The sequence below is a fragment of the Miscanthus floridulus genome, chromosome 7 (genome assembly GCF_019320115.1).
Source record: "Miscanthus floridulus cultivar M001 chromosome 7, ASM1932011v1, whole genome shotgun sequence".
NCBI lineage: Eukaryota > Viridiplantae > Streptophyta > Magnoliopsida > Poales > Poaceae > Miscanthus > Miscanthus floridulus.
Genome location: NC_089586.1, coordinates 74,782,366 through 74,805,336, shown reverse-complemented (window position 1 = coordinate 74,805,336; position 22,971 = coordinate 74,782,366). Strand labels below are relative to the sequence as shown.

Sequence of the window (22,971 nt, the reverse complement as noted above, 5' to 3'; positions counted from 1 at the left end):
ACTTTGATATCTCATTGCATCTGCTCATTCATCTGGATGTTTCCTTTCGAAAGATTGATGAAAGTTTTTATGAGGTATGTTAGGAATAGATCCAGGCCAGAATGGGGCATGGTTGAAAGATGGTCAACGGAGGAGGCCATTGATTTCTGCACATATTATCTAGACATCAAAAGGGTCGGAGTTATAGAATCTTGTCATGAGAGAAGACTACGTGGCAAAGGAACGATTGGAGAGAAATCTGTTATAGTAGATGACCCTGTTTCTTTCAGACAGGCACAGTTCACTGTTCTCTAGCAAACCGAGGGTGTGATGCCATACATTAACGAGCACAGGCAATCGCTGCAAACTCTGTATCTGAGCAGGTCACATGCTTAGCTACATAAAAAACATAAGGAGGAATTTGTCAGCTGGTTGCAATGTCGCTTGCTAGGAATAAAGTTGGATAATCAACTGGATGCCTTAGCCAAGGGGCCTTTGAGTACATATCTTAAGTACCAAGGGTATGAGATCAATGGATTCACATTTTACACAAAAAACAAGATGGAAAGAGCACATACCAAAATTGTGGTGTTTCTTTTGATGCTCACGACGAGAACGACAATGTGCAGGCGACATACTATGGTTTCATAGAGGAGATATGGGAGCTAGCCTATGGTCCATTGAAGACAGCTCTTTTTTGCTGCCAGTGGGTCCAGCTCGAGGAAATCAACACTGACAGCAAAGGGTTCACTACCATTGATCTCACTAAGACCGCATACAGAGGCAACCCCTTCGTCCTTGCAAGAGATGTTATGCAAGTCTTCTATGCAAGGGACAACAAGACAAAAGGAAGGCTAAAAGTAGTCCTAGAAGGGAAAAGGAAGATTGTAGGTGTCGATGGAGTGACGGACGAAGAAGACTACAGGAGCTATCAGGAAATGCATCCATTCGGGGCGAACGTACCCCTACCTATCCTTTAAGAGAGTGACGAACCTGCTTACGTATGAATTGATCACAATGAGGCCCTCATTATTGATACACCTAAAGATAGTTAGATTATTGTTAACTATGTAATCATTATGCAGATGTTGTATCAGTAATTCGCACTGAATATTTAATTTATATTTTGTGCGCATCTCTATAATTTAATTATTGACTATGTAATCAAATATTAAGATGATGTTCACAAACACTATTATTTGATAATTATAGACCATTAATTAATTATCATAGAATTAAATAATCAAGACACAAATTTTTGTGTTATTTTAGAATATAAACTAGCTGCATTATTTCTATTAATAAATATATAAAGAAAAACAAACTAAACCGAACTCCCTATCCTAGCTCAGCGGTTAAGGCCGCGCACTCTGTACTCTGAGACCCACGCTTGAATCCCAGGTGGGCCAAACTTTTTTGATTTTGCATTTATTATTTAGTAGTGCATTACGATGGGATAAAAGAAAAAAATAAAAACATTCTAACCGAACTCCCTATCCTAACTCAGCGGTTAAGGCCGCGCACTCTTGACCCCGTGACCCACACTCGAATCTCAGGCGGGCCAAACTTTTTTATATTTTTTACAAAAAGGCTACGATGGCAGGCTCCAAACCGACAATGTTTTTTTATATTTTTTTACTAAAAGATAGCAGCAGGGCCCTTCACTGTCGGTTTTGGTTTTAAAACCGGCAGTGATAGCTTCTATCACAGTCAGTTGCTCAAACCAACACAGAAGGCTCAATTCATTGTCGATTTTTAAACTAAAACCGACAGTGATGTGTAGATGCTCCTCACATGCCAACAGTGCTCTCATGGCCACAACAGTTGGAACACTGCTCCCACCTACTCCGACAACTTTAGTTCAAAAATAAAAATGTACCATGACTGCTAGCCCCTATAAAATGACCCTCGACCAGGAGCTAGCCTCTCCATGCATGTTGGTTTCAGCCAGGCCTTATCAACCATGATACAATGTTTTCCTCTCACAGCAAACCACAGATATCGTTATGCATCGTAGTCCACCAAAATGGTGCACACATGAGGTACTAGAAGAATGCTACTGAGGTACACGTGAGGTGGTTAAATTATAATGTGTTGATACACATTGATGGTAACATTGACCTATACGCAAATATGTATTTGTTATCGTATATGGAATTTTAGTGTAAGGTTTTGTTATCGTATATGTAACTTATTTCTATTTTTTGTAATTTTTTGATGTATTTCATTACTATCTAAATAAATATATCGTTTTTGTTAAAACATTCCCACTGTAGTATCTAAATAAATATATCCTTTACATATATGCACCTTCACTGTCAGTTCTATTTAGAAACCGGCAGTGATAGCCACCTTCACTGTCGGTTCTATTTAGAAACCGACAGTGATTACCACCTTCACTGTCGGTTCTATTTAAAAACCAGCAGTGATGTCCATGCCCCCCTATATAAAACAAACTGCTGGCCACATACATCGATCCCACCCACCCACGAACTCTCTTAGTCTCACTTCTCACGTTTCACTCTCACTTCTCAAGATATCCAATCTCTCTCTCTCTCTCTCTACGTGATGTGGTCATGGCTCCTGCATTTTTTCAATGGTATTGATATGTTGTCTTCTCCAATATTGTATCTATTTTCATTTGATCTATATTTATATTCATGTTTCTTTGTATTCTACATTTATATATATTCTTATTCCTTGCATTCGATCTATATTTAATTATGTTGCCACATTTTACTTCGAAGAATTTTTTTGTGCATATATTTTATGTTCATATTTTTTGCATTTTATCAATCAGGTGGTATGAACAACGGACCTCCCCCACCACAAGAACCAGGTTTTCACTCTGGCGATGAGCCATTCGCTCCTAATGTAGTGTAACACCTCGGGTGTTTAAATATTAAAATCTGACATGTCATCATATGCATTGCAAAGCATTTGGCATTTGGTGAAAACTTTGAGATGCATACACTAATACAAGTTTATATTTATGTGGTATGTGTTGCATTGTATTGTTTGACTCAAGTTCAAAGTTTGTTTGGATTTTGAATTTTTCGAGAAAACCCCGCTTTTCAGCATTTAAATCCTACCCTGAAAATCCATTTCAAAATTTAAGCATATTTTGGGGTTGAGCCCAAAAGCAAAAGTGTAGAGCTTGGCAAGTTATACAAAGTTTGTTTTTGGAGTTTTTCAAGTTGTTTAGAAAAATTTCGAGTAATTCAAAAAGGCGTAATTCGTTAAATTTCCCTATTCAAATTCAAAAGTTCATTTCAAAATCTAGACCGAATTAGGAGATGGTTATAAAAGCAAAGTTGTAGAACTGTTGTTTTTGGAGATTTTTGAGTTGTTATGAAAATTTGGGAGTAATTTGTGAAATTTGGTGAATGGCAATTCTGTAATTTCGATGAACAGTGTTCGCCGCTTGCGCTACACCACCGGAGACCTTCTTCGGCGTTCCAGTCGCGCGCGTGGCCGTCTGGGTGCCGCGCTGGCACAGAAATGGCTCCGTCGTGGCTTCCTTGAGCTTCTGAGTCGCGTTATAAGAACCGAGACGCCGTCGTCGTCATTTTTCTTCCTCCTCTGTTTTTCCCGTCGCCACCACCGCAGCTCCGTCGAGCTCTCGCCGTTGACCTAGCGTCGTTGCCGTCTCGGCAAAGCCCGTCCTAGCTTCGCCTATTCCTTGCGCACCCAGTCAACCAACCTTGGTCGCCTGTATTCGCCGAGAACTTGCTATGCGCGCTCTTCTTCCTCGCGTCCGGCAACATCTCCGCCGTGGCTGCTCCGTCGTGGCCAGCACTCTACGGTGAGCTTCTGACTTCGGGGAGCATTGTTTCAGCTTCTCCGTGATGCCGTGGTGCTTTGTGCCCGGTTGATTGACCATTTTGTCTACCACAGTAGCCGAAACATCGCCGTCGTTGTTGCGTGCTCCGCTATGGTTGCTGTGAACGTCGACCAGCGCCTCCGTTGATCATCTAGCTCGGCTCTTGGCTCCAACTCGTTCGGGGTGAGCTGCTGGTGCTTCCTAAGCCATCCGTTTAAGCTTTACAGGTCTCACATCGCTGGCGTAGTGCAGCAGCGCCATCGTGGCCACCATGGTCGGCGTAGTGCTCAGTTCAGTCCGTAATTGGTCGCGTTAGTGCCATAAATCGATGCGCTGTGACGTAGTGATCATGTTAGTACCCTCGCCATCGCTGTTGGTCTCACTGGCAGCGAGAATTCACCGGTCAACACGCGTGCCGCCGTGGTCAACGTCGGAGGTTAGGGATGATAGGTGGGGTCGGGTTGTCAGTGACTCAACGTTCAAATGGATTTTTCTATTTTCAGATTTGAATAAATAGTGTCTATTTTTGTTATTTTTGTGTAGGTTTATTTAGAGCTCCAAAAATTATGAAAATTTTTGTGTGACTTCTCTGTGATGTATAGTATTTGAGAAAAATATGAAATAATGTTTTTCAGTACTTTTTGAATGTGATAAAAATTGCTCAATTTATTAATAAATGGATTTCCATGATTTTTCTAGGCTTAATTAATTGTCCACAAATTATGAAATTTGTTTTGCCACTTAGTTATCATGTAATGAACATGTACTAAAATTTTGAGTTCAATTAGAATAAGTTGATTTATTTCATAATTTTGAATTAAATAATTAATTCATAAAAGCAAATAGTAACCTTTAATGATTTAGGTTTTGTTTGAAATTTTGGATTGAGTGATGACCTTGGGTCATTAGTTGATAATGATTCTTGGCAGTTGATGTATGTGTTACAAAAACGATTTAGTCTGTTTGACTTGCAATTGTACCGCGAAGGAAAATTGTATTCAAATTATTAATTTTGCATCCATCATCGAGTATCATGTTTTGTATTCCGCATCATGTTAAACATGGCATTGTTATTACGTGTAGTGAACGAAGGTGAACACGTGGTAGTTAATCAAGTTGTTGAGGAGGTTAATCCGTCTGTTGAGGTTGGATCGAATACTTGTGAAACGTCGCAGGAACCGGACTTTTCCGTCAACGAAGGCAAGCCCCGGATGCATACAACCCTACCTTGTGTTTTATAAATTAATTTCGCTTTTGCTCTCCGTTACTGCATTAAGTGATTAGGAGTTAAGTAAGAGCCTAATTGGGGCATTACCACCCTTGTTATTCCATATTTACCATATTACCAGTTTTAAACTCGTATATGCCTAGTTTTGCTTAGCTATGCGTGGAATGATGAAAGTCGGGTGACTACCTACCACGTACAAGTTTTAAATGGAACATTGGTTAATTATGTTAGCATGTGATATGGGAATGTGGAGTAATAAATCTAGACCGGGCGGACTCGGTGTGTGTGAGCCACAAGACATGGAGGTCTTGTGAGCGGGTTCTTTCTGCCTGTGTCGATTAAGGCACGTCCGTTGTTGAATTGCATGAGGTGAGAATTTGTAGTACTAACCACATACTCCGATAAGCCTGAACTTGGCAATTCTATTACGAGAATGGCTACTCGCGCACTAGGAGTGGAGAGATGGCGGGAATAGCGTGTACCCACGTGGCAATGGGCTGGATTGGTGGAGTACTGTATTCTCGGGTGGCGCGGACCCGTTCTTGCTTTAGAGGATCCGAGAGTAGGTTGATATATGTAGGTCGGGGACCTGCATATGTCATGTGGTCTGGAATTCCCAGCTGGGTTTATAATCGGTTCGAATCGTCGTTGCTCCTCGATTATGGAGATTCAACTCATTGTTCATCATCGTAGTATTAATAACTGGAACTTGAGAAAGGTTTGCGAAAAAGATTGATATGAAGTTCATGTTCTCATTATGGATCATGGCAGCTTCATATATGGTACTTAAAAGTTTTACCTTGGTGTTAAAGAATTTTGTTAAAGAGCTTTTATGCAAAAGAACTTTGATTATTGTTAAAGCCATACCTTGAATCCCATGAGCCGGCATTCCTGAGTTCTATCAGTTTTATTTCAGTTAAGTCTTGTTGAGTACTTTTGTACTCAGGGTTCGTTGACCCCTTGTTGCAGGTGAGCCTCATGAGCAGATCTGTTTTGGATCGTGCTGCATGACTATCATTCGTTCTGACGATGAGAAGTAAATGTGTGATCCTTGGGCAGGATGTTTATTTTGTGTGTTATGTATATGTTAATTATGCCACTCCACTACTACTATGGTTTGTAATAATTATCGAACTTAGTTTGTAAGGTTTGAAACAACTGGTTTGTAAACTATGTTATCGTAAGACTTCCGCTGTTTTTACTCTGGTGCTGATATTTGAATAAATGTTGTAATACTGCAATGACTCTGTAACGTGATCCTGCTCGGAAATCGTGGATGATTCGGGGTTCCCCGAGGACACCTGATAGTCTTTTTAAGTTATTGGAAACATATGCATAAATGTCAAAGGTCGTCGGACAGTGACAGGTGCATGTGGGCCCTATAACTTAGGAGGTTCTGCCACAGAATGGTATCAGAGAGGTCGTTACAAGGTTTTTGTTGTATTGTTTTACAAAAAAAACTAAAAAATGATTTGGGATGACTAAATTTAACTTGTTAATTTGGTCCAAATTGCTTCTGACTTATCTTATTTCTTTCTCACCATTCCTTATTTGATTAAAAGGGTCTTGTGTGGTGGAGTAGTAATCTTACTATGCCCTATATAAAAATAAATGTTGTTTATGTACATTATAAACTTTGATGTTTTTGTTTGTAAGAACGATTCATGCATCATTATTAATTCACTCGTTACTTCCTTCACCTCTTAGTCTAGAGTTGAGTAGTGAGACTGGTTTGAGTAATGTAATCCATCATAGCTGCTCTTTAGACTTTGATCAAATGGTCTTACTTGAATTAAATTGGTTTCCTACAGTATGGCTCATGCCAAGATGACGCCCCGTAAGTCCACTGGACCCAAAGGAGTTCCTCATCACCAACTTGCCCCTAGAAATGACGGTGCTAGCAGTAGCAGTTCTAGGCCTGATCCCCAAGCAGAGATACAGAGGATTTCTGTAGAGTTAGCACAAGCTACTAGAGATAGGGCTTTGGATGCTATACAGGTAGGAGAATTACAGGATCAATTGAGGCGTCTCACCATCGCGCACAGGAACTGCGAAAGCATGTTAGTTCGTACGGTGGAGGGAAGAAATGAAGCTTGGCAGAGGGAAAATGTAGCTAGAGCTAGAACTCATGAGCTAGAATTCTATGTAGAAGATTTAGAAGAACATAATACCTATCTACATGAGGAAGTTCATAGGCTTAGCAATCTACTAAATCCGAACTATGAGCCTCAAGCTAATGTCATGGATCCTAGTGTCATCCTTGTCGATGATGACAAATCAGAAGAAGAAGATCCTGAAGAATTAGTAATGATCAATGAAAGTGATGATGAAGGCGGTAATAATTTCGGAATGGATACCGAGCCTGAAGTTTGAAGTAATTGAGGAAAGGAGTAGAGTTGTATAATAGTAGCTCTAGTTAAGTTATGTAGTTTTGTTTTCGTACTCGTGGGTTTGTTTGTACATTAGTAAACTCTATGTAATGTGTCTAGAGTAAACTTTGGTACAATTCAATAAAGACATGTGAATAAAGTTTGGTTTGTTATGAGCAGATGCGTCGTACGCGGGGTTCGTACATTCCTGGAACTTCACAAGATGAGGACGGTATTCTAGATCTGCCACCAGTTCCAACAAATTTAGCTGATGCTATAATCGCACTTTGTTAATGTGACGGCTGAAAATTCTCGTTTGCTTCATGAGATGGCTCAGAGTAATCAGAATCAGATGCAAGGAAACTGTGGTCGCCACCATAATAGACAGGAGGCTACATATGTTGATTTCACAGACACAAGACCACCAGTGTTCACCAAGGCAGATGAACCATTGGAGGCTGATGACCGGCTTCGAACCATGGAGCAAAAATTTGACCTTATTCCATGCACGGAGTATCAGAAACCTGCATTTGCCGCCCAGCAACTTAGAGGAGCAGCAAGTGCTTAGTGGGCAAACTTAGTGGCCATGCAACCAATTGGCATTCCAATAACTTGGGCTGAGTTCCATACTGCCTTCAGAGCCCATTATATCCCTGAAGGAGTGATGGCTATGAAGCTAGATGAATTCCTTGCTTTGAAGCAAGGAGATCAAACTGTGATGCAGTATGTGGGAAGATTTAATCATCTGTCCCAATATGCATCAGAACATGTCAATACTGATGCCAAGAAGAAGAGGTGGTTTATGAGAGGCCTGAATACCAAGTTGCAGACTATGATGACCACTTGTACCAATGTCACTTACCATGAGGCCGTAAATATTGCAATTGCTTCAGAGTCAAAGTATCGGCAGCATAAGGAGCTCAAAAAGAAAAAGAGTGTGCCGTCTGGATCTTTTGGGGGAAATCAGAAGAGGCAGAGGGTGATTTATCATCTAGTACATCATAATCATCCTCCTTACCATCCGTCACAGTCTCAAGCCGGGCAACAGTCAAATGTTCGTCCTGCTATAACCTATCCGAACTCACAGTCGACCAATGCTCCTGGTGGCAATGCTCCAACGTCCCAGGGTCACAACTATCTGTGTTACAATTGTGGAAGAACTGGTCATTTCTCCAGGGAATGTCCATATCCTAGGCAGGCTAATCAAAATTATCAGAAGACCCCTGCCAATCAGCCATAGGGTCAGACACCAAACAAGAACCACAATCAGAATGCTCATAAGGGCAAAGATGAGAGGAAGACAGGACGGGTGTTCTATATTCAAGCTGGAGAAATTCCAGAAGGGGAGCCAGTGATGATGGGTATGTTTCCTATTGCCAATCACCCTGCAGTTATACTTTTTGATTCTGGCGCATCGCATTCATTCATCAATAGAACATTTGTCATGAAGTATGAAATTTCAATTGGGGCAACAAAGGAAAGTTTATTTATACAGTCGCTCGGGGGACGTCTGTGTACTAAGGAAATGGTATGCCAGGTACCTGTAAACCTGGGTGGGCATATTTTTCCCACTACCATGATTATCCTTAAGGATCAGGATATAGATGTAATCTTGGGAATGAATTGGATGTATCAGCATAAGGCTGTTATAGATGCTTTGAATAGGACTTTAAGAGTAAGTTTGCCTAATAGTAATTCTCAACTTCTCATCCAACTTCCAACCCTAAGAAGATCAATGGGCAAGATTTGTGCAACTGCTGTCAAAGAGATTAGAGATATTCCGGTAGTGTGTGAATTTCTAGATGTGTTTCCTGAAGATTTACCCGGTCTACCACCTGATAGGGATGTACAGTTTAACATAGAGTTACAACTTGGAACAGCTCCAATTTCTCGGAGAGCTTATAGGATGCCACCTAAGGAATTGGCCAAGTTGAAGGCTTAGTTACAAGAATTAATTGAGAAGGGGTTTATCCAACCTAGTTCCTCACCTTGGGGATGTCCGGCAATTTTTGTGAAAAAGAAAGATGAGACCCTGAGGTTATGTGTTGACTATCGTCCGTTGAATGAAGTGACCATCAAGAATAAGTATCCATTACCTCGGATAGATTTGCTTTTTGATCAATTGGCCGGAGCCAAAGTTTTCTCCAAGATAGATTCGAGATCAGGGTATCACCAAATAAAGATAAAGCCTAAAGATATTCCCAAAACGGTATTTACCACAAGATATGGATTATATGAATACTTGGTGATGTCTTTTGGTTTGACAAATGCTCCCGCTCATTTCATGTATCTGATGAACTCAGTATTCATGCCTGAGCTAGACAAGTTTGTAGTAGTGTTTATTGATGACATTTTAGTATATTCCAAGAATAAGGAAGAACATGCGGAACATCTTAGGATTGTTCTGACTCGTTTGAGAGAACATCAATTATATGCCAAGTTCAGCAAGTGTGATTTTTGGCTTAAGGAAGTGCAATTTCTTGGACATGTCTTGTCAGCCGAAGGAGTTGCAGTTGATCCTGGCAAGGTAAGTGATGTGCTTGATTGGAAACAACCAACCACAGTTCATCAAGTTCAGAGTTTTCTGGGTTTGGCGGGGTATTACCGTCGGTTTGTTCTAGATTTCTCAAAAATATCAAAGTCCATAACGGAGTTGTTGAAGAATCAAGTCAAGTTTGTCTGGTCATCAGAGTGTGAGAAGGCTTTCCAGACCTTGAAGAGACTATTGACTACTGCACCAGTATTAGCCCAACCTGATATCGAAAAGCCGTTTGACGTTTATTGTGATGCTTCAGGTATTGGTATTGGATGTGTGTTGATGCAAGAAGGCTGAGTCATTGCCTATGCATCTAGACAACTTAAGCAACATGAAGAACACTATCCGAATCATGACTTGGAGTTAGCAGCTGTGGTTCATGCTCTAAAGATTTGGCGACATTACCTGCTTGGTAATATGTGCCATATGTATACAGACCACAAGAGCCTAAAGTATATCTTTACTCAGTCAGAGTTGAACATGCGACAAAGAAGATGGTTAGAATTGATTAAGGATTATGATTTGGAAGTACATTATCACCCTAGTAAAGCAAATGTGGTTGCAGATGCCCTCAGTCGCAAAAGTTATTGCAATTGTCTGACAGTGAGAATAATGGGTTTGAATTTATGTCAAGAAATGGAAAAGTTGAATGTAGAAGTAATTCGACAAGGAAGTTTGACCAACATAATTGTTGAAGCCACTATTCAAGATCAAGTTATTGCTGCTCAGAAGGAAAACAAGGGTATAGCCCATATCAAGGAAAAAGTCAAGAATGGAAAAGCGGAATGCTTTAGCATAGATGATGAAAATGTGTTATGGTTCAAGAATCGCCTGGTGGTACCAAAAGTTCCTGAGTTGCGGCAGTCAATTCTAGATGAAGCACATGCTACTAGGTTATCTATCCATCCGGGAAGCAACAAGATGTACCATGACTTGAAGCAAAGATTCTGGTGGACTAAAATGAAAATAGAGATTGCTAGATATATAGCAAAGTGTGATACTTGTCAAAAGGTGAAAGCTATACATTTGAGGTCTGCTGGTGAATTACAACCATTACCTATTCCATCTTGGAAGTGGGAGGACATAAGTATGGACTTTATTGTTGGTCTACCTAAGACATCAAAGGGGTTTGACTCAGTATGGGTTATTATAGATCGACTCACTAAGTTAGCACATTTTCTTCCAGTCAAGACAATATATCCTACGATCCAATATGCCAAGATGTATTTAGCAAGAATTATGAGCTTACATGGAGTGCCAAAGACCATAGTGTCAGATAGGGGTACACAGTTTGTCTCCAATTTTTTGAAACAATTGCATTCTTCATTGGGTACCAAACTTCTGTACAGTACAGCTTATCATCCACAGACTGATGGATAGACTAAAAGAGTCAATCAAGTACTTGAAGATATGTTAAGGTGTTGTGTCCTTAACTATTCCAATAAGTGGGACGAATGCTTACCTTTGGCCGAGTTCTCATACAACAATAGTTATCAGGAAAGCATTAGAATGGCTCCATTTGAAGCACTCTATGGTCGTAGATGCAGAACATCATTGAGTTGGTCTGAGCCTGGAGAAAGAAGATTCTTTGGAGTTGACCTTGTGAAAGAAACAGAAGACAAGGTTAGGCAAATACAGAATAATTTGAAGATAGCTCAGTCCCGCCAAAAGAGTTATGCGGATAGAAGACAGAGACCATTGATATTTAACAAAGGAGATTTTGTATATCTGAAAGTATCACCAATGAAGGGAGTTACCCGTTTTGGTGTTAAAGGAAAGTTGGCACCCCGATACATTGGACCGTATCAAATTTTGGAGAGGTATGGAAAAGTGGCATATCGCTTGAAATTACCTGAACATCTCGTAGCTGTGCATGATGTGTTCCATGTTTCTCAATTGAAGAAGTGTCTCCGAGTGCCTGAATAGAATGTTGAAGTTGAAGGAGTGGAACTAGAACCGGATTTAACTTACTCCGAATATCCTATCCGAGTGTTAGATCAGAAAGATCATGTTACTCGAAGACGAACAATCAAGTTCTATAAGATACAATGGAATCAACATTTAGAAGAGGAAGCTACCTGGGAATCAGAAGATTACTTGTTAGAAAAGTTTCCAGAGTTTCTAGCATCAATATAGAATAGAATAATGTTAATTGAGCTCGGTTGCTACAAATTGTGTTTTGTAAAGGAACCTCAGTTGTTTTATGGACAAGTTCTGGATGTTTTTGGACTAACACATTTCCTTTTCCATTACTTACTCTATGGCTTTGAATCTCGGGGCGAGATTTCTTTTAGGGGGAAGGATTGTAACACCTCGGGTGTTTAAATATTAAAATCTGACATGTCATCATATGCATTACAAAGCATTTGGCATTTGGTGAAAACTTTGAGATGCATACACTAATACAAGTTTATATTTATGTGGTATGGGTTGCAATGTATTGTTTGACTCAAGTTCAAAGTTTGTTTGGATTTTGAATTTTTCGAGAAAACCCCGCTTTTCAGCATTTAAATCCTACCCTGAAAATCCATTTCAAAATTTAAGCATATTTTGGGGTTGAGCCCAAAAGCAAAAGTGTAGAGCTTGGCAAGTTATACAAAGTTTGTTTTTGGAGTTTTTCAAGTTGTTTAGAAAATTTCGAGTAATTCAAAAAGGCGTAATTCGTTAAATTTCCCTATTCAAATTCAAAAGTTCATTTCAAAATCTAGACCGAATTAGGAGATGGTTATAAAAGCAAAGTTGTAGAACTTTTGATTTTGAACAACTTTTGTTTTTGGAGATTTTTGAGTTGTTATGAAAATTTAGGAGTAATTTGTGAAATTTGGTGAATGGCAATTCTGTAATTTTGATGAACAGTGTTCACCGCTTGTGCTACACCGCCGGCGACCTTCTTCGGTGTTCCAGTCGCGCGCGTGGCCGTCTGGGCGTCGCGCTGGCACGGAAACGGCTCCGTCGTGGCTTCCTTGAGCTTCTAAGTCGCGTTATAAGAACCGAGACGCCGTCGTCGTCATTTTTCTTCCTCCTCTGTTTTTCCCGTCGCCACCACCGTAGCTCCGTCGAGCTCTCGCCGTTGACCTAGCGCCGTTGCCGTCTCGGCAATGCCCGTCCCAGCTTCGCCTATTCCTTGCGCACCCAGCCAACCAACCTTGGTTGCCTGTATTCGCCGAGAACTTGCTGTGCACGCTCTTCTTCCTCGCGGCCGGCAACATCTCCGTCGTGGCTGCTCCGTCGTGGCCAGCACTCTATGGTGAGCTTCTGACTTCGGGGAGCATTGTTTCAGCTTCTCCGTGATGCCGTGGTGCTTTGTGCCCGGTTGATTGACCATTTTGTCCACCACAGTAGCCGGAACATCGCCGTCGTCGTTGCGTGCTCCGCCGTGGTTGCTGTGAACGTCGACCAGCGCCTCCATTGATCATCCAGCTCGGCTCTTGGCTCCAACTCGTTCGGGGTGAGCTGCTAGTGCTTCCTGAGCCATCCGTTTAAGCTTTACAGGTCTCACATCACCGGCGTAGTGCAGCAGCGCCGTCGTGGCCGCCATGGTCGGCGTAGTGCTCGGTTTAGTCCGTAATTGGTCACGTTAGTGCCATAAATCGATGCGCTGTGACGTAGTGATCATGTTTGTACCCTCACCGTCGCTGTTGGTCTCACCGGCGGCGAGAATTCGTCGGTCAGCACGCGTGCCGCCGTGGTCAACGTCGGAGGTTAGGGATGACAGGTGGGGTCGGGTTGTCAGTGACTCAACGTTCAAATGGATTTTTCTATTTTCAGATTTGAATGAATAGTGTCTATTTTTGTTATTTTTGTGTAGGTTTATTTAGAGCTCAAAAAATTGTGAAAATTTTTGTGTGACTTCTCTGTGATGTATAGTATTTGAGAAAAATATGAAATAATGTTTTTCAGTACTTTTTGAATGTGATAAAAATTGCTCAATTTATTAATAAATGGATTTCCATAATTTTTCTAGGCTTAATTAATTGTCCAAAAATTATGAAATTTGTTTTGCCACTTAGTTATCATGTAATGAACATGTACTAAAATTTTGAGTTCAATTAGAATAAGTTGATTTATTTCATAATTTTGAATTAAATAATTAATTCATAAAAGCAAATAGTAACCTTTAATGATTTAGGTTTTGTTTGAAATTTTGGATTGAGTGATGACCTTGGGTCATTAGTTGATAATGATCCTTGGCAGTTGATGTATGTGTTACGAAAATGATTTAGTCTGTTTGACTTGCAACTGTACCGCGAAGGAAAGTTGTATTCAAATTATTAATTTTGCATCCATCATCGAGTATCATGTTTCGTATTCCGCATCATGTTAAACATGGCATTGTTATTACATGTAGTGAACGAAGGTGAACACGTGGTAGTTAATCAAGTTGTTGAGGAGGTTAATCTGTCTGTTGAGGTCGGATCGAATACTTGTGAAACGTCGTAGGAACCGGACTTTTCTGTCAACGAAGGCAAGCCCCGGATGCATACAACCCTACCTTGTGTTTTATAAATTAATTTCGCTTTTGCTCTCCGTTACTGCATTAAGTGATTAGGAGTTAAGTAAGAGCCTAATTGGTGCATTACCATCCTTGTTATTCCATATTTACCATATTACCAGTTTTAAACTCGTATATGCCTAGTTTTGCTTAGCTATGCGTGGAACGATGAAAGTCGGGTGACTACCTGCCACCTGCAAGTTTTAAATGGAACATTGGTTAATTATGTTAGCATGTGATATGGGAATGTGGAGTAATAAATCTAGACCGGGTGGACTCGGTGTGTGTGAGCCACAAGACATGGAGGTCTTGTGAGCGGGTTCTTTCCGCCTGTGTCGATTAAGGCACGTCCGTTGTTGAATTGCATGAGGTGAGAATTTGTAGTACTAACCACATACTCTGGTAAGCCTGAACTTGGCAATTCTATTATGAGAATGGCTACTCGCGCACTGGGAGTGGAGAGATGGCGGGAATAGCGTGTACCCACGTGGCAATGGGCTGGATTGGTGGAGTACTGTATTCTCGGGTGGCGCGGACCCGTTCTTGCTTTAGAGGATCCGAGAGTAGGTTGATATATGTAGGTCGGGGACCTGCATATGTCGTGTGGTCTAGAATTCCCAGCTAGGTTTATAATCGGTTCAAATCGTCGTTGCTCCTCGATTATGGAGACTCAACTCACTGTTCATCATCGTAATATTAATAACTGGAACTTGAGAAAGGTTTGCGAAAAAGATTGATATGAAGTTCATGTTCTCATTACGGATCATGACAAATTCATATATGGTACTTAAAAGTTTTACCTTGGTATTAAAGAATTTTGTTAAAGAGCTTTTATGCAAAAGAACTTTGATTATTGTTAAAGCCATACCTTGAATCCCATGAGCCAGCATTCCTGAGTTCTATCAGTTTTATTTCAGTTAAGTCTTGTTGAGTACTTTTGTACTCAAGGTTCGTTGACCCCTTGTTGCAGGTGAGCCTCATGAGCAGATCTATTTTGGATCATGCTGCATGACTATCGTTCGTTCTGACGATGAGAAGTAAATGTGTGATCCTTGGGCATGATGTTTATTTTGTGTGTTATGTATATGTTAATTATGCCACTCCACTACTACTATGGTTTGTAATAATTATCGAACTTAGTTTGTAAGGTTTGAAACAACTGGTTTGTAAACTATGTTATCGTAAGACTTCTGCTGTTTTTACTCTGGTGCTGATATTTGAATAAATATTGTAATACTGCAATGACTCTGTAACGTGATCCTGCTAGGAAATCGTGGATGATTCGGGGTTCCCCGAGGACACCCGACAGTCTTTTTAAGTTATTGGAAACATATGCATAAATGTCAAAGGTCGTCGGACAGTGACAGGTGCATGTGGGCCCTATAACTTAGGAGGTTCTGCCACATGTAGCCATTCCATGGTTCCCTGTTCCAACTATTGTATGAAATATTTTCCAACATCTTTTGTTTTTTGATGCTAACAAATAAGTGTAATTATTTTAATATCATTGTTGCATGCATATATGTCGCAGACTATATCCCCAACAGATTGGCTGCGAATAGCACTTAACTAGTTCTTTATCTCGGACATCGTCGAGAACACGTCATCTAATGTAAGTGGTCGGCTATGGACATGTGAACTCAGTTTTTTTCATCCCTGTGAGGGGTTCAAATCATCGGAACCATATCCACGGGATGAGAATACAGAGCCCGGACGTGATAAGCGCCCAATTAAGTGTCGTGCGCATCTGTTTAGAGCCACTTCGACGTATTTGCTATGATGTGCCTGATTTCTCGCACATCAAGGCACTTGCTTTGAATGCTGGTGATATCCCCGTCCCGCAAGAAGCGAATGGTTTGTAAGCTACAACCATGCAGATATGGTAAAATGGTCACTTATACCTGAGTCATGGTTATTTGTTGTTTATTATTGTAATAACATTGTCTAATTTTTTTTCTCTGCATGCAGATTGCGCTACAAGACCTTACCTATGCTGCATGTGGCTTGTGGGTCATTCTAGACCAAGCTACGGAGCAAGTCGGGTACGATTGGGACTTCTACAATGGAAACCTCGGCCAGCTCACTATAGAAGGACGCTAGTACTGCATAAGGATTACTAAAGGGGCAGTGGTCGTTCAGTTGGTTACATCTATGGTCGACCATTCTTTTAGTATTGTGAGGCACGAGAGAGTGCACTCATACAGGCATTGGACTTCATCGATACAAGCGGATACATAATCCGTGACATGAACTACCATATATGGCTATAGAGGCATGTTAGTGTGCGTGGCCCGATCGATCCCGACAGTGATTCTGATAGTAATTAATGTTTATTTAGCTAGGTTTTCAAGGTCGTAGTTTAATTAGGTTCTAATTTTAATATGTACGGCTTTGTGTGTTTAATTATTGTCATACATGTAATTCGTGTAACATTTGTTGGGCAATTAGAAATGTACATTCCGGTGTCGTATTGGTCTCAAAATTATTCTCAGGCTTGCACATGCCACGTGTGAACGAAAAACCAAGTTTGGGATTTTCCGGAGATGGTTTGCTACTTTTCTGAGGTTTAATTGAATTTCCACGCGACGAGACAGTTTAATTATAGGTTGAACTAAGTCTACCCACGAAAATATCTAGAATGGTGCTAAACTTTTACACAGGCTCTAATGTGCCCTCGGGATAAGAATTTTGTGGAGGTAGATGAAAAAATCTATTGGGTCCAAGATGAAATCCACCCTCTTTTGTCTCATTCAGCACACAGAAAAATATAATTAATAAAAAAATGATTAGAAAAACCTAAGATCCTGTGTGGGATCTTTATTTCGATGTACAAGCTTGCCAAAAAAATTTCAAGCCATTTCGACATAGGAATACATATGCTTCTATTTATTCAATATATAAAAGAATTTTTTTTAATATATATAAACATCACTGTCGGTTTCAAAAAACTGACAGTGATGAGAAGAAACCGATAGTGATACTTGTTATCACTATCGGTTTATTTTGAAAACTAGCAGTGATATATAAAAAATTAAAAAAAATTTATCCCAGCCCTCGGGTTTGAGCTCGGGTCTCGGACTACAGAGTTCAGACACTTAACCAAAAAAATATTTCAAGCCATTTCGACATAGGAATACATATGCTTAATAAATTATAAAATTAAACAAAAAAATGGGCCGTCCGGGATTTGAACATGGGTATTAGGGGCTGAGTTGTGGGGTCTTAACCGTTGAGCCAGTAGGAGGTATTCGAAAAGTATAGAAAAGATAAGTTACTTATGCTGTAACGGCTACACGACAATCACTGCCGATTTAAAGAATGGCCCGGCAGTGATGTACCCCATCACTGTCGGTTTCTACTTACAACCGGCAGTGATATACCCCCATCACTATCGGTTTCTAATTAGAACCAACAGTGATGAGGTCTGGTTTAAAAACCCACCGTGGGTTGAAAAATTTCAACCCCACGCCAACCGTTCCTAGCCCCTGTAACACCCCGGGTGTTTAAAATACTAAAACTGTCATATCATCATATGCATTGCAAGGCATTTGGCATTTGGTAAAAACTTTGAGATGCATACACTAAAACAAGTTTATATTCATGTGGTATGTGTTGAATTGTATTGTTTGGCTCAAGTTCAAAGTTTGTTTGGATTTTGAATTTTTCGAGAAAACCCCGATTTTCAGCATTTAAATCCTACCCTGAAAATCCATTTCAAAATCTAAGCATATTTTGGGGTTGATCCCAAAAGCAAAAGTGTAGAGCTTGGCAAGTTATACAAAGTTTGTTTTTGGAGTTTTTCAAGTTGTTTAGAAAAATTTTGAGTAATTTGTGAATTTTTACGAATGGCAAACTTGTAATTTCTGTGAACAGTATTCACCGTCTAAGCTACATTGCCGTCAGACCTTCTTCGGCGTTCCAGGCGCGTCGTGGCTGTCCTTGATGTCGCGCTGGCACGGAAACGGCTCCGTCGTGGCTTCCTTGAGCTTCTGCGCAGTGCTATAAGTACCAAGACGCTGTCATCGTCGTTTTTCTTCTTCCTTTGTTTTCACCACCGCCGTTGCCATCTCGGTAAAGGCCGTCCTAGTTCCGTCTTTTCCTTGCGAATCCAGCCAGCTAACATTGGTCACCGGAAATTGCCAAGAATCCGCTGTCCACGTCTTTCTTCCTCGCGGTCGGCAACTTCATCGCCGTGGGCGTGTCATTGTGGTCAGAGCCCTCCGGTGAGCTGTTGTCTGTAATCAGTGTACTTATGGCTTCGTTTCGATGTTGTAGTACTTAATCTGTTGTTGTCTACTCATTTTGATCACTGCAGTCACCGGTTCTCCCTCACCGACGATCTTTGCTCCGCCGTGATCACCGTAGTCGTCGTCACGCATCTCCGTTGCTCCTCCGACCCTGCTTGTTGCTCAGTCATGTTCGGGGTGAGGTGCTGAACCCTTCTGTGCTTAGTGTTTAACCTCTATCGTGCTTGTGTCACCAGTGTAGTGTGGTCGTACCATCGTGCCGCCATGGTCATCGTTGTGCTCGGTCTAGTATGGAATTGGAGTGGTGTATCAGCTAGTGTAGTGGTCAGATAGTTCATCGTAGTGGTCGGATAGTTCACCGTAGTGGTCGGATAGTTCACCGTAGTGGTTGGATAGTTCACCGTAGTGGTCGGATAGTTCACCATAGTGGTCGGATAGTTCACCGTAGTGGTCGGATAGTTCACCGTAGTGGTCGGATAGTTCACCGTAGTGGTCGGATAGTTCACCGTAGTGGTCGGAGAGTTCACCAAAGTGATCGGTGCTGGCATGGTCACATCAGTTACGAATATGGTTTGGTTGGTTTGGTTTGTAACTGTACTGCGAAGGAAAATTGTATCCAATTTATTAATTTTTGCATCCATCTTCGAGCATCATGTTTCATATTCCGCATCATGTTAAACATGGCAATGTTACTACGTGTAGTAAACAAAGGTGAACACGTGGTAGTTAATCAAGTTGCGGAGGAGGTTGATCTGTCTGTTGAGGTCGGATCGAATACTTGTGTGACATCGCAGGAATCGGACTTTTCCGTCAACGAAGGCAAGCCCCGGATGCATACAACCCTACCTTGTGTTTTACAAATAAATTTCGCTTTTGCTTTCCGTTACTGCATTAAGTGATTAAGAGTTAAATAAGAGCCTAATTGATGCATTACCACCCTTGTTATTCCATATTTACCATATTACTAGTTTTAAACTTGTATATGCCTAGTTTTGCTTAGCTATGCGTATAACGATGAAAGTCGGGTGATTACCTGCCACCTGCAGGTTTTAAATGGAACCTTGGTTACTTATGTTAACATGTGATATGGGAATGTGGAGTAATAAATCTAGACCGGGCGGACTCGGTGAGTGTGAGCCACCAGACATGGAGGTCTTGTGAGCGGGTTCTTTCCGCCTGTGTCGATTAAGGCACGTCCGTTGTTGAATTGCATGAGGTGAGAATTTGTAGTACTAACCACATACTCCGGTAAGCCTGAACTTGGCGATTCTATTACGAGAATGGCTACTCGCGCACTGGGAGTGGAGAGATGGCGGGAATAGCGTGTACCCTCGTGGCTGGAATGTGGCCGGATTTGAGGTGTGCTGTATTCTCGGGTGGCGCGGACCCGTTCTTGCTTTAGAGGATCCGAGGGTAGGTTGATATATGTGAGTCGGGGACCTGCATATGTCGTGTGGTCTGGAATCCCCAGCTGGGTTTATAATTGGTTCGAATCGTCGTTGCTCCTCGGTTATGGAGACTCAACTCACTGTTCATCATCGTAGAATTAATAACTGGAACTTGAGAATGGTTGATGAAGGTGTTGGATATGAAGTTTCATGATCTCATTACGGATTGTGTCATCTTTGTATATGATTTTATGAAGTTTAAATTGTTGAAATAAAGAATTTTGTCAAAGAGCTTTTACGCAAAATAACTTTGATTATTGCTAAAACCATACCTTGAATCCCTGAGCCTGCATTCCTGAGTTATCAGTTCTTATTTCGGTTAAGTCTTGTTGAGTACTTTTGTACTCAGGGTTCATTGACCCTTGTTGCAGGTGAGCCTCATGAGCAGATCTGTTTTGGATCGTGCTGCATGACAGTTGTACCTTGTGATGACGTTGAGAAGTAAATGTGTGGCCCTTGGGCAGGGCAATCTCCTTGTGTGTTTTGTATTATATTATAATGCCACTCCACTATTTCGTTTTGTAATAAACATCGAACCTAGTTGTGAGGTTTGAAACCACTGTTTTGTAAATTATGTTATCGTAAGACTTCCGCTGTTTTTACTCTGATGCATATATTTGAATAAATGTTGTAATACTGCAATGACTCTGTAACGTGATCCTGCTCGGAAATCGTGGATGATTCGGGGTTCCCCGAGGACACCCGACAGTCTTTTTAAGTTAATGGAAACATATGCATAAATGTCAAAGGTCGTCAGACAGTGATAGGTGCATGTGGGCCCTATAACTTAGGAGGTTCTGCCACAGAATGGTATCAGAGCGATCGTTACAAGGTTTTTGTTGTATTGTTTTACAAAAACTTCAAAAGGATTTGGATGACTAAATTTAACTTGATAATTTGGTCCAAATTGCTTCTGACTTATCTTGTTTCTTTCTCACCATTCCTTATTTGATTAAAAGGGTCTTGTGTGGTGGAGTAGTAATCTTACTATGCCCTATATAAAAATAAATGTTGTTTATGTGCATTATAAACTTTGATGTTTTTGTTCGTAAGAACGATTCATGCATCATTATTAATTCACTCGTTACTTCCTTCACCTATTAGTCTAGAGTTGAGTAGTGAGACTGGTTTGAGTAATGTAATCCATCATAGCTGCTCTTTAGACTTTGATCAAATGGTCTTACTTGGATTAAATTGGTTTCCTACAGTATGGCTCGTGCCAAGATGACGCCCCGTAAGTCCACTGGACCCAAAGGAGTTCCTCGTCACCAACTTGCCTCTAGAAACGATGGTGCTAGCAGTAGCAGTTCTAGGCCTGATCCCCAAGCAGAGATACAGAGGATTTCTGCAGAATTAGCACAAGCTACTAGAGATAGGGCTTTGGATGCTATACAGTTAGGAGAATTACAGGATCAATTGAGGCGTCTCACCACCGCACATAGGAACTGCGAAAGCATGTTAGTTCGTACGGTGGAGGGACGAAATGAGGCTTGGCATAGGGAAGATGTAGCTAGAGCTAGAACTCATGAGCTAGAATTCTATGTAGAAGATTTAGAAGAACATAATACCTATCTACATGAGGAAGTTCATAGGCTTAGCAATCTACTAAACCCGAATCATGAGCCTCAAGCTGATGCCATGGACCCCGGTGTCATCCTTGCCGATGATAACGAATCGGAAGAGGAAGAAGAAGAAGATCCTGAAGAATTAGTAATGATAGATGAAAGTGATGATGAAGGCGGTAACAATTCCGGAATGGATACCGAGCCTGAAGTTTGAAGTAATCACGGAAAAGAGTAGAGTTGTGTAATAGAAGATCTAGTTAAGCTAGTAGTCTTGTTTAGATGTGTTCTTATGTTTAAATAAGTGGCATCGATGTAATGCGGGTAGTAAGCTCTTTGATCTTTGAATAAAGACTTGTGAATAAAATTTGGTTTGTTATGAACAGATGCGTCGTACGCGGGGATCGCATATTCCTGGTACTTCACAAGATGATGATGATATCCCCAACCCGCCACCAATGCCGACCAATCTGGCTGATGCTATCGCTGCATTAGTCAATGTGACTGTAGAAAATTCTCGTTTGCTTCATGAGATGGCTCAAAGTAATCAGAATCAGATGCATGGAAACCGTGGCCGCAATCATAACAGGCATGAGGCTACCTATGTGGATTTCACGGATACAAAACCCCCGGTGTTCACCAAGGCAGATGAACCACTAGAGGCTGATGACTGGCTTAGGACCATGGAGCAGAAATTTGATCTTATTCACTGCACAGAGTTTCAGAAACCGGTGTTTGCTGCCCAGCAACTTAGAGGTGCAGCTGGTGCTTGGTATGCAAATCTGATGGCCATGCAACCTGCAGGCATTTCGTTAACTTGGACAGAATTTCGCACTGCTTTCAGAGCCCATTATATCCCGGAAGGAGTGATGGCTATGAAGCTAGATGAATTCCTTGCTTTGAGGCAAGGGGATCAAACAGTGATGCAGTATGTGGGAAGATTCAATCATCTGTCGCAGTATGCATCTGAACATGTCAATACGGATGCCAAGAAAAAGAAATGGTTCATGAGAGGTCTGAATACCAAACTGCAGACAATGATGACAGCCTGTACGAATATCACTTATCATGAGGCAGTAAATATTGCAATTGCTTCAGAGGCAAAGTATCGGCAGCATAAGGAGCTCAATAAGAAAAAGAATGTGCCGTCTGGACCTTTTGGTGGAAACCAAAAGAGGCAGAGAGTGATTTATCATCCCGTAAACCATTATCGTCCTCCTTATCGTCCGCCGCAGTTCCAAGCCGGGCAACAGTCAAATGTCCGTCCTGCTATAACCTATCCGAACT

At 41.1% G+C, this 22,971-nt stretch overlaps 1 long non-coding RNA gene across 1 annotated transcript; it reads left to right on the top strand.

Annotated features, from left to right (window-relative positions):
- Positions 1-4,919: 4,919 nt before the first annotated feature.
- LOC136463463 (uncharacterized) lies at positions 4,920-21,760 on the top strand. Its single transcript, XR_010761024.1, has 3 exons — positions 4,920-4,947; positions 19,439-19,493; positions 21,331-21,760. It is a non-coding gene; the product is annotated as an uncharacterized lncRNA (long non-coding RNA).
- Positions 21,761-22,971: the final 1,211 nt, after the last annotated feature.